Raw genomic sequence first — 13,650 nt, forward strand, 5'->3', positions numbered from 1 at the left:
AAATAAAACTGAATTAACTGTGAAAAACAGGATTAAACACTCTGTGTATACGTATAATTCTGAATACTGCAATTTTAGTTGCAGTAGACACTGGCGATGCTTTGGTGAAAAGACATGCCTGTTCTTGAAACCACCAACAACAGTAACAACAAATATAATACACTGCTAGTGAATTTTGACTATTGTATTTTGGAAATTCTTTTCTGTCAGTAACAGTAATTTGAGATATGTCTCTCAACTTTCACAATATAGTAAAGGTGACTGGAATTTGTCTAAGCAATATAAAATTACAGGAAATTCAATAGTGATCTCTTTGTAGAAACAGGACTACTTTTCTTCTTTGATGTATTTCCAGAGAACACAATCTCTACAGTTTTTCTTTAGGACTACATTATGCTGTCATTAGTATAGTGGGAGTCACCCCCTCACGAAACAAGTGCTCCAACTTATCACGAAATCTAATTAAACCAATGAAACTTGTGTTCATAGTAGATTCCTTGGAAATCCATCCAATAGTTGTTGAGATAATTTACCCAAAGCCACAATGTCATCCTTATGAAATGAGCTTCCAACATTTGAGGACCATGAATGCATCACAGATTTGTGTTGGAAAGCCAACGCTGGTATATTTCAGTCTGGACTGAAAAGCCATGCAGTAAGAATCACTCTTTATGGCACTTTTCTTTATGTACTGGTGGTTATCCAGAAATTGTCATGGCTGCTAAGCACAAAGTCACAGAGTCCAAAATTAATAATTTTATTATTTACATATTTACTCGGGCTTCTCTTATGAACTTTCATTGCATAACCTCATAAGGAAAACGTATTTAGAACTCATGTTGCGGCTTGGCTCACATCTCAGAAAAACAAAAGTCATAGTGCTGTCTGACTAATGTATTGGTTACGGAGGCATACCTTTCTTGCCTGTCAGTGTTGGTGCAGTTTCTGCATGTTGTATGAAGCAACAGATCAGGGTTTTGCTTTCTGTTATCAGCCTAACATCAGCCTGTCAAACAGTCACCTGAACAAACCTGTGACTTTGTTTTGAAGTATTAAATTTGATAGTTCAGTAAACTGAAACCAAGTGACAGTTTGCAGGTGCAGTACATTATTTTCCAACATAACCATCATAAACAGGGAAACTGTTTCCATACATGAGAACATTAGAACTTCATTTTTTCATTTATTTTTAAATGTAAAAACTTTTATATTATTAAAAAAATTAAAAATGAATTTTATGTGTGTCTAATAAAAATGACCAGCTTTGATCTCCGTAGCTTTTTCTCAGTTGTTGTTACTTTCTTCTTCCAGTCAACAATGTGTTTGCAATGTTACACAAGCTGTGATCCATATGTTAACTGAAGTGCCGCCCTGTGTGGGACAAATCGGTGAAATGCCTCAACGGAATAGAGACGACATCTGCACCATGTTAACTTTTTAGGGTCTGATTTTCCTTGTTCACTTTGTGTCACCTGCATGAACTCGAGTAGTCAATTAGTACATCATTTCTCTTTCCCACTAACAGTTAAATTTCAATCTAATTGTGCTCTTTAATAATGTCACGCATCCTTTGATTGCTTATAAGTTAATATGTGGTGGAGAGAAGGCTGGAAATGCCGGACATGGAAGCAGACAATGTTTAAAAAGAGGGGGTAAGTTATTTATTGACTGAGGTAAATTTCACATAAACAGGAATCAAAACCACTAACCACTGGCAGCTAGGAAAACATGCGGAACAAACACAGAACATAAACAAATGGTCTGGCAAGAAAAGGAGGGAAGAGAGCGCTATATATCATCCTAGGAACTAAAGCTTAACATCGAAGTAATGCTTAACAAATAAGATCTCTTAGGGGAGCTTTTTGATTAAACTGCACTCTGCACATCTACAGGACACCTGAAGCTTCATTTGTAGTTACACATGACATTAACTATTGATCATGCATTGTATGGCAGGAAGCATTTTGTGTGTCTTTGACATGTCATAAGCTCTCATTCACTGCGATGTGTGTTGTCTCCATGATCGTATGACAAATGAAGTGCCCTATATTTTTTGACATCATCATTGGGCTCTGTTTTTCAGTGTACTCTGTGTGCATCACTTCAAAATTACTGGTCACCTTGTTGACCTCGACCACCCTTTTGCTGGGGAGTATTTTTTAGCTTAGCGTCAAAATACTAAAATCTGCTGAAAGCTTCTTGTTTTTGCAATTTGACATCATCTGCCATCTTGGTGTATTGCACAACAGAGGGATTCTGTTTTTTATACTGGTCCCTTTTCCCAGGAGACCTTTTGTTTAAAGCATATCCAGTATTCCAGGTTCCTCTTGGAAAAGACTGTGACATCCAAGCAACTGCATTTCCTCAATTTCTCAGCTGGTGGTCAGTGAATCTAGTCCTTGTAAATCATTGGGACTAGCGAGCAAGATTTGGTTTCCCTGGCACACCCTGCTGTACAGGAGAGTGGCATGTACTGGGAATCATTTCCTCATCTACACAGGCATACAGTCTTGCCACATTGAGGGAGCCTTGTTGCAATCTGTTTAAGGTAGAGGTCTCATCTTCCAGAGGGTATCATTCTTTTTCTGCTCATCACAGATATCCCGATTGTTTGTTACTTTGATGGATTGCTTAGTCTCAAAGAAGCTGTCTCGACACATTGAATTAGCTATAACTAGCACCCTTATCTTTGCCACCCAGTAGACCTGGATCCTGGAGACATACCTTGTACACAGATTTGCCAAAGAATGCTTTCAGCCCCTCTCAAGTGGTTTTAAGGCTGCTCTGACATTTTTTCAAAAACGTGTGGTGTAAAGTCATTAGAGAGCCTCCAGTCTTGATGATTGTCGCCAGCACTGTCCTGGGCGCTGTAACAGGAAGCAGCATCGCTGAGTTTGTTAACTCTGAGAAGAGGGGGAAATTCTGTTGCAGAGTTAACTTAAACTCTGATTCAGTCGCCGGGGTCAGAGACTCCTCTCCTGCTGCATCTGAACGAGCTTACTGACACTCCATTTCCATTTGCTCATTCATAAAGTTGCTATCAAAGAAAATCAAATGCAAAATGAGGATTCTAGCTTTATTTAATGAAAATTCAAGTTCGATGAATGATGACCACAGATATGAAGAATATATAAATAATCTGTATATAAATGCAGCACTTTTGTTTTTGCTCCCATTTTTCATGAGCTGAACTCAAAGATCTGAAACATTTTCTACAGGACCCATTACTCTCAAATATTGTTCACAAATCTGTCTAAATCTGTGTTTGTAAACACACTTCTCCTTTGCTGAGATAATCCCACCTTACAGGTATGGCATGTCAACGTGCTGATTAGACTGCATAAATATTGCTGTTTGGGGAGGGGGGGTCAGTATGGTATGGTCACCATTTGCCTAATGCAGTGCAACGCGTCTTCGTCACATAGAGTTGATCAGGTTGTTGATTGTGGGGGAATGTTGGTCCACTCCTGTTCAATAGCTGTGCGAAGTGGCTGAATATTGGCAGGAACTGGAACACACTGTCATATATGCTAAACCAGAGCATCCCAGACATGCTCAATGGGTGACATGTCCGGTGAGTATGCTGGCCATGCAAGAACTGGGATGTTTTCAGCTTCCAGGAACTGTATACAGATCCTTGCAATATGCATTATCATGCTGCAAGATGAGGTGACGGTTGTGGATGAATGGCACAACAATGGGCCTCAGGATCTTGTCACGGTATCTCTGTACATTCAAAAATGCCACGAATAAAATCCATCTGTGTTCATTGTCCATAACATTGCCCATACCAGAACCCCACCGCCACCATGGGCCACTCGATCCACAACGCTGACGTCAGCAAACCGCTCACCCACACGATGTCTGCGTCTCCAACGTGCCAGACGCCATCAAATTTGAGCATTTGCCCACTCAAGTAGGTTATGATGACTGACCACACCAGGTCCTGGGCTGGTGTTGTTACATGTGGTCTGTGATTGTGAGGCCGATTGAATGTACTGCTAAATTCTCTGAATCGCCTTTGGAGACGGCTTATGGTAGCGGACATCTGTTGCCTTGTGCTGTGTGATCAAACTGCACATTTGAGAGTGGCCTTTTATTGTGGGCAGTCTAAGGCACACCTGTGCAATATTCATGCTGTCTAATCAGCACCGTGACATGCCACACCTGTGAGGTGGGATGGATTATCTCGGCAAAGGAGAAGTGTTTACTAACATAGATTTAGACAGATTTGTGAAGAGTATAAGATAAGATAACCTTTATTAGTCCCACACATTTGAGAGTAATGGGTTCTTTGTGTATGTAGAAAATGTTTCAGATCTTTGTGTTCAGCTCATGAAAAATGGGAGCAAAAACAAAAGTGTTGCGTTTACATTTCTGTTCAGTGTATGATGATGACAGAATGGCCCAAAGTGATTAAAATGACTCTTCCCTCTTTCTTTAAGGTAAATATCATGTTAGGTGTTAACATGTGTTCTTACTCCCCCAGTCCACTGGATTAAAATGGAGACTGCTCTTTATTTACCCATTGCCATGGTGAGTAACGGCATTGGAGGTGATCAACTGTTGTGGAACCTAAAACTCAGTTGCTGATCTTCGGGTTAATGAAGTCAGTCTTATTTTATGCTTGGAGTTGCTTCTTGGAATGGAGCCCTATCAAATTTTCTCCTTCACAATAGTTGAAACTAAATTAATGAAGAAAGGAGATAGAGCTAGTTTAATAATGAATACACTTCTAGCAAATAATAATTATGTAAATCAACAGGGCAAAGTTTGAGGAAATCATTTTGTATGCCTGTGTTGACTAAAACATCCTTCTAAACTCTCAAACTCCAGAGCCTCATCTTACACACTGCTTCTTTTTCTATGATGGGCAGTATGTGTGATCACTTTGTCCCTGCTCAGACTACCTGGAAACTTAAATTACTCATGTCAGCTATGACCTGGCAAAACCGAACACAAATATTGATTGTGGCTCTATGTCTAAGATTGTTTTTTCTCATGTTTACAGCTGATACAAGCTCCCACATCAGATCACCTTGGCTTTGTAAATGTTTCAATTGCCTTCCCATTTTCCCTTCCCTTTTTATTGAAGAGAGGCCTTTATTTATTCCAGGAGGACCACTTATTCTAGTGTTACCTGTTACCTCCCTACTCCCATATGGGAACTGCAGACTTATCTGACTGGGCAATCTAACCCAACAACTCTGTAGCACTCTTGTACACTCACACACACACTCTCTCTCTCTGTCACACACACACACACACACACACACACACACACACACACACACACACACACACACACACACACACACGAATAATTAAAAAAAAAAGAAAAAACTCTCTCCGTCTCCTATCTGGCAGAGTGATCTAATGCAGCAGCTTTCCTGCCGTCTGGCTGCCATGACTGGTAAACTAAACCTGTGGCTTTGAATTACTCCTCTTTTTACTGTGCCCTCTTCCTTCTCCCTTCCTCCAACTGTCTTCTTTTCTATTTGGCTACAGGTCCCACACATAAATGTTACCAAGCTGCTCTATTGGTATAGCTTAAACTTAAGCGTACTACTTTATAAGAAAATAAAAGTTTAATAAAAGGAACAAAAAGAGAAATATAGGATCAAGATAGCCACCATTCATAAGGTGCAATACTCAGAGCTACTTCTAGGGGGGTGAAGGTTTTATGGGTTGATTTGACTGTGGAAATACAGTTACTGTTACTTTTTATTCACTGCAATTTATTACTTTCACATAACATCAGAGCTACTGGGACATGCCTGCCCAGAGGACAAAAAAAGTGCTATGGTCCTTTGACCACCAGCAATCTATTGAATGTCTTCAAGTTTAACCAGATAGTTACTGTGCTATTTATCAAGGTTTATTTACAGCTGCCAGTTGGTATAGAGTATGGCAACAGCATGTGAACACACCTCTCATAACTGAAAACTATGGATTATAGTGTCAGTCTTCAACGAACCAGCTATGGCTGGTGCCTGATTGATAAGCCTGTGCTATAGCCCACTCTGTGATGATAAAAGTGACCCAAGCCACAGCCTGACGTAGACCTCTACGGGAATTTAACATCGCTATAGCAACAATTGGAACAACTGCTATTGAGTTGCTAGGATAATGGGAAATAGGTGTGGTAATTTATTGCTATCTCAAGCTTGAAAGTCAATATTTATTATTCATTTATTTTATCCAGGTAATTTCAGATTAGTCCTGGGTTTTCTGTACTATAGAGGTGGCACACATCTTACAGCAGCATGGTCTCTTACACTTTGAACCTAACCTCCAAGTTAGGTTCACATCTGGAACAAGTTAGTTTCGTAGTGTCACCATTACTGAAGGATCCCTCAGACCTCTGTGTGCAGATAGCAGGATGGTCTGAAGCAGGGATGTCAAACTCATTTTGTACTGTGGGCCAGATACAGCCCACTTTGATCTTAATAAGCTGAGCTAAATAAAACTGTCACTTAAACTTACATTGTATCAAATAATTGAGTATAATCTATCAGATTCTCCCACGTCTTAATGATAGAACTGTAATATTGATAAGTCTGTTACCTACACGGTATGCACTCTTGCTGTTTTTTTTCTTTCCAGGCTCCAAATTGGCTAAACCTCATTAATGAAGCTTATGTGTAAGTTCAGTAAGAAAGGTTTCACATCTGTCCAATCCCAGGTGCTGCTGGCTAAATCTGAGCTTTATCACTTCCACTTTCCCATGCTGTCAGGCTGTTTGTGACATCACTGGTCTAGTCCAATCACCTTGTTCCTGCCTTCTCCAGGCCAATCAGCATTCATGCCGCGTACTAGAAATCTCACTGTGCTTCTGTCTTTCTCCTTCGCAGGTGCCTTTGTGCAACCCATCTCCACCTCTCATCACACAAGCTCCATTCAAGCCACCATCATCTCCACCACCAGCTTCTAGGCTCCGGGTGGTCCTGCTCTAATCCGTTTCACAGCTGGGGTTCCGTCCTGGAAGTGCTGACATTATTGTGAGTTTGATTCCATAAAAAGTGACAAAAACATTAGCGTGTGCTGTACACTCTGTATGGGAAAAAAACTTGTAAAAGATTGTAAGCAAGTAGTAAGTAAGTAAAAATGACTATACAGCACTTTATAAATAGCACTTTTTAAGACGAGAATCTGTCACAAAGTGTTTTACAAGGATATTAAAAATACCTCACACAGAAACATCATAATACACAAAAACATTATCCAAATGCGTCTTTAAACAGATGTGTAAGGCCGTAAAAGTAAGAGTCATGATTTTAAACTGATATCTAAACCTAACCAGAAGCCAGTGCAAAGACTTTAACAATGGACTCATTTGTGAGAATTACTTTGTATCTTATTTTATGGTTATTTTTAAGTTTCAAAATCAGCTTCTCTGCTGCCAATAATCATATCCATAACTGTGATTGGCCAATGTCACCCCTTAGTAAACGACCAGGAGAAACCCTTGGTTAATTTGCTCACCAGCTTTGTGTAACCGCTTGTTCTGATTGCCAGTGTTACAGTAAGTGAAACAAGATAACGGAGAGATATCCTTTGTATGTTGCTTTGTAGTACAGACCTCTGAACAGTGTTTCTTGTTATTTCTTTAAGCAGTCTTCAGGAATAGTTCTCCAGGGTTCTTGTAGGATGCTGGAAAGTTCTTCTTTGGATGTTGGTCTTTTGTCCTGTTCTCTGTAAGATGATCCCGCACTGCTTCAGTAATTTTGAGGTCCAAGCTCTGGGGGGGCATTGTGTGTTTTTCTATCCAGGTATCCTTTTAATGCCCTGGCAGTGTGTTTGAGGTCACTGCCATGCTTAAAAATCTAATAAGACATTTTCCATTTTCTTAATTCAGAACTCCATTTTAGTTTTAACAAGATCCCCAACCCCAAACTATGCAGCCCCAAACTCTGACAGAGCCTCCACGCCTATCCTTATGCTAAATATTGGTTCCTCACTCAATAAGCCCTGTTGCCAGTGATTCTTAGTCCAGTTCTTGTGTAATTTGGCATACCTCTGTCTTTTCTCCCCATTTCTCTTCTTTAAGAATTGATTTGTGACAAAATTTTCTCATCAGAAATTAGACTTCAGCAAACAGTAGATGGATCAAACTGAAGGACCAGATGCATCTGTCAAGTGATATTTAAAGTCTGTTTTTCCAAATGTGTCTTTCAGGAACTGTTAATCTCCTGTTAATAGTGTTTTAGGTCGGCCATGTCTTTTTTTGTCCTTTACTTGTCCAGTTTCCTTCATTTTTAAAGGACACATTGCATATTATGCCAAGATATGCCAAGGTTTCAGCTAAACGCTCTTTGGAAATCAGTTTGTGATTTCCATTCAGTGTTCTCAAAGTGCAGCCCTTTGTGTTTCCCACTAAAGGGGAAATGATGTACTACTGTACGTTTCCTTCACATAAATGTAGGGTCCAAAATAGAACATAAAAAAAAATAAAAGTCAGCTCAGTCGGATTAACAGGCAATATGTTGCATGGCTGAAAGTGGCCAGCCTGTGGCTTTCCCTCTGCTTTCCTGTTGATCATTGCTGTTTATATCCAATAAAGCCAAGGATTAAAAAAATTTAAAGGACCAAAAAATATATTTAAAAAACCCAATAAAAGTGGTTATAGTTTGTATAATGTGTAACTAACACATGACCACAGCGATTACGTACTTCTAGGAAGTTTAAGAATCATTTCATAATGTAGGTTTACATTTTTTGAACCAGAAGTTTTGATGATGAGTGTGCACAATGCCCAAGAGAGAGTGCTCTGTACAAATATGCTGATCTGAAAGCCGCAAAACCCCCATGGGAAAGGAAGATCCCTGTGAGAGGGTCATATGAGTAGGTGCCCATTGATGCTTTTGTATGTAGCTTGAAACAAAAAGCTATACAGTTAAAAAAAATAAAATAATTAATGAGTGCCACTGTGTGCTTGAACACTGTGTTCCAGTTCTGGCTTTGTGTGCACCTTCCTGTATAAGGTCGCTACATGATAGACATGCAAACAAGAGCAAATGAATACATTCTCAGCCTTTGATGAGATCCCAAGTGTTAGCAAGCTAGTGTTTTTAGTCACAGAGTAAATGTTGCTCATGTAAGTGAGAGTATGTGTAGTTAAGTAAAAAAAGAAAGGCTGAGATAGAGAGATAAAGGCAGAGTGTGTTTGAAGAGTGTAAACATGAGACTGAGCCAACTAGTGAGCCAAGGAATTGAGAGGCCCCCGGGGAAAAGTCACAACCTTCTCACTGGGAAAACGTAAAACAGAGCAGCTGGGTCACATTGTATATGCATTTCATTATTGTACTTTTTTCTTTTATTAATCTCTTTTTCTGCTTCTAATTAGATGAATGTGTTTATAAATTCAAACCATAAACCCGAAGGTCCTTTTAAGTCTTCATCAAAATTGTTCTTCATCTTGTTCCTTTCTGCCCAGTTTGGCTTGTTAGACATTTGCGTGGCTGGTTTCCTCAGTTTCTTATTTATAGCTGACTGTTTTGTCTGCTTGTTTCATGTGAACACACACGTAAGCAATGACCCTTGAAACTAGGCAGAAATCTGACCCACGCACCACTAAAATTCATTATCCTCCACTCTTTCCTTTTCTCACCTGTTTTTTGTTCCTTTCCTCTTTTAATGATAATCTTTTCTTTTTGCGTTACATGACATTTTGAACCCCCCCGCCTCCCATCTCTTATTCTGTTTTCCCTACTTGCTTAATCCAAGGTTCTCTAACCAGCTTCTTCCTGTTATCTTCTTTATTCTCTCCTGCACGTCAACTCCTCCTGTCCCATTCAGCTCCAGGCTAAGGATCACTGTCACATACATGCACACAGAAGAATGCAGTAACAGGAGAAGAGGGCTGGGGGCAAATAATCTGTAAACTGCTACAAAAAAAGGGGGGGAAAAAGCAAGCAATTTCTTCCCTCGGTGGAAATCGTGGCTGTTTCTTGCTACTATTTCTGTGCTTATTGTTTGGAAAGACACACAATACAGCGTGTGAGGTAAGTCACAGAACTGGTTGTTCAAAGTGCACCCAGACAGCATGCTACTGAAACCAGCTGATAAGTTTAGCTTTGAATGTTGGCTAAATGGCTTTCAGTAGTTGTTCTAAGTAATACTACTATTACAAGTTGCTAGCAGACTGTCTCTAACACTTAATTGTAGACTAAGTGGGCTTTTATTACCTTTTTAAGTGGTGTTGATCATGCATTTGTCCCATGAGGCATGAGTGTGAACTCGAACAAAATTTTAACTAACACACACTCAGTGGCTTCATCTCATCGTAGCTCTTTTCCATCCACCACCATCCAATTCCACAACAATCCAACAGGCTCAGTTTATCCATCAAAAATGGTCTGTTTTAGCTTTTTAACTGGTTACAGATGCTGACTGACACAGAACATCTACTGTATGTCTGTAAGTGCAAGATGTTTTCCACAGCACAGGAAGCAAAACACCTACACAAACTTGAAAAATCAGGTTGTGCAGAGCACAAAACTCTGTTCTTGGCTGTTACAGTATAAACACACAAACACACAAACATCTGGGCCTATGTGACCCAAACATCCAGCCCGTAATTACATACAGAAGAAAAGTTTGACAAGAGTTAATCTGGATGAAATTCACACCAACTGGACGATTCCATCACTAAACGAATAGAATTTATTATGTCATTCACCCTCGCACCATCTTTGCGATTGCTTACTGAGTGTTTATTGGACTAAACAATTTGTATTTTTTACCTTTCTCATGGGGTAAAAGAGGAACGTATATCAACTGTCAGAGGTATGATCTTTACATTTTCTGCAATGCAGCATGATTCAATAAACATGTTAACATCAACAACCACTGATGACATCCAGTTCTACAAAAAAAGGAAAAGGTAAATGAAGATGTAAATATTGTCCAGCTACTTCCTCTCAGACTGAACTGAGTTACTTTTAATATCATTATGAAATTTGGTTTATTTTCTCATTGTAGTCAGACAACTTGGTAGCATTTTATAATAACACCACACTATTAAGAAGCATTGTTAAGGTATTAATAAGCTATCAGCAAGTACTTAATTCATCATTTATATAGCGTTACTCCTCCTTTGTATGCCATTTATAAATACACATATGCTATTGTGACTATGCTTATTACTGTAATTATGATTATGATTGTTACTTGCCAGTAGCAGTAGTAGCAGTGATAGCTCTACATGGTATAACAGTAACGGGTAGATAAACATATCAGTATTTATAAATGACATATTAAAAAGGAGTGAAGCTATGTACATTATTAATTATGCACTTGCTAATACCTTACACTGCTTAATAGCGTAACATTTTTATAAAGTGCTACCAAAACCTTTTATTTATTCCAGTGGAGCCTGTGACAGATCGGCGACCAGTACCCCGCCTCTGGACCCAGGACCTCTTCATAATATGACAAACATAAATATGAACAGCTGGTGGCTGTTCGGGACTAGAAGGCCTGGACTCTGTTACTCTGAAATTAATTGGCTAACAAAATTAATTGGCTAACAAAAAAAAAAAAAACAGCAATAACAAAAGCACAAGTATTTGTTGGGAGATGTTTTGGAGCACATTTTCATCTTGTTGTCCCTGGTCCAGCCTTTTTGAAACATCTTTTGTGAACTCTACCAGGTCTCTTCTGTGACTAGAAGGTAAAATTTATCCAAGGAAAAAATTCCTGTGCACAGACACCTTGAAACCCAGGAAGAACCATTAACCAAAAACTATTTCGAGGTTGATAAACAGATCTTACTAAGAAGCAAAGTTTTGTTTTTTTCCTTTGCAAAGAGTGTCTTAAACGAACTTGTCTGACTGGACAAAAAGAGAGGCGGAGCAAGGAGAATGATCTTCCCTTTTTGTTCATCTTTTGTTGCTTCTGAATTGCAGATTAGCTTCAGCATAGAACATGTCTTTTCCTATTGTACAAGGGAAAAAAACACTCCTCTGACACTGGTCTGGATCATCTTGTTTATTTGCATAATTGCAAAGTAACATGAGGGTTTGAAAAAAATGACTTTGAACTCAGCTTTTTCCACCTCACATACTAAGAATTTATGAATTTGTGTTTGAGGGTATGTTGAATTTTTATTTTTTATTCACAGTTACAGGCATTCTTCGGGATATGAAGTGTTTCAGTGGGATATAATAAAACATATGTATTTGACCTTTGCAGCCTATTTAGATTTTAATTTTTTAAGATGTTTTTTTAATGTCAATAACGTGTTAAATGGATCATTTAATTTTTATTTTTAACAACTGTGGAGATATGTTCTCATATAACTGTGAAAAAATTCACTTTAAAACTTTTGATCAGATTGATAGAGTTACTGGCAGAAATTCAAACTCAAATTCAAATACATTGGAACTGCTTGTTCACTCATTTAGTCTCTGGTTATTCCTGTTGGAGCCTCTCCCAGTATGAACTATAGGTGAAAGGCAGGGGAACACCTTTGGCAGGATTTCAGTTTGCAGAAGGCCATGCTTAATAAGAATCAAGTATGTCAAATGCTTGTATTCAGTTTCACCTGATTACCAATACGCAGACGTGCACACCCACCCAGCCCACCACAATATATATACAGTTGCATTTTGTCATTTATAGAGGTTTTCAGGACAAAAGTAGCTTTTCCTTTGCTTTCTGGTTCACTCTTTGTGTACTCTATATGTGCGTGTGTGTATTTGCATATCTATATTGCATTAAATTAACCTGTATTTACTCAGGGAAGGGTTGTTCAGCACCGATGCCTTTTAGCAATGCCCTGTTTTACATTTGTACATACAGGAGGACTAGTGTGACATAACTCTATATAACTGGAGAAACTTCTATGAAGCATTTATAGTGCCTTGTTCATTTGCAGAGATTTTATTTGTTGTATTCATACAGTCACAGTGTATTTCAAACATAAATAAATATTATAAGTTGTTCATTTCCCAGTTATGAAAGGCCTGATTAAACCAGCTAATAGCACAGTCAGATTCTTACACATTTCTACAAAAGCTTGATGAATCTGTGGCGATGGTGGGGCTGTAGTCAATGAGCAGTTCTAGATAAAAGGTTAAAAGCTAACCTCGCATAACTGGGCTTCTTTGTAGAGTGTTTGTTAGCATATCCCACTTTTGCATAACAAGTGGGCTAAAAAAAAGTTTTTTGTTTGTTTGTTCAAAGTTTATTCAAATTACATACCACAATGCATTATAGCATTATATTTTTACCAAAGAGTGGTTTAAGTTTTGCATTACATTTGCATTGCATTGAAGTTACATTTCTTTTAGATATCTTAGCTTAGCTACTTAAGCAGCTATTTCTACAACAACATCTGTTACTACATAAAACTAAACTTTGGACAATACAATTATTTATTATTGATGGAGACTTTAATAACGGCATTGCACAACAGAGGATCTGTCCTAATGTTTTATGTTATAACTGTTTAAAAAAATATTTTAGGAGAAATATAATATACACAGATGAGGACAAAATTATTAGCCCTCTGATAAAATATAACGTTTCTGTCAAAATGATCCTTGGGATTTTCAACATTTCTAAACATACTCATTTTTATTTCTAGTTACACACAATAACATTTATGACCCCAGGACAAATAGCTGCTGCATTACTGCAGCTACT

The 13,650-nt window shown here is 38.5% G+C and overlaps 1 pseudogene; it reads left to right on the forward strand.

The window, feature by feature from the left end:
* Nucleotides 1-3,453: 3,453 nt before the first annotated feature.
* Nucleotides 3,454-6,934, forward strand: LOC146554942 (uncharacterized; annotated as a pseudogene).
* The last annotated feature ends 6,716 nt before the right edge of the window (nucleotides 6,935-13,650 follow it).

This window comes from Mchenga conophoros, linkage group LG17 (genome assembly GCF_057382185.1).
Source record: "Mchenga conophoros isolate Kocher_MC1m ecotype Shallow Benthic linkage group LG17, M_conophoros_male_GT1.1, whole genome shotgun sequence".
NCBI lineage: Eukaryota > Metazoa > Chordata > Actinopteri > Cichliformes > Cichlidae > Mchenga > Mchenga conophoros.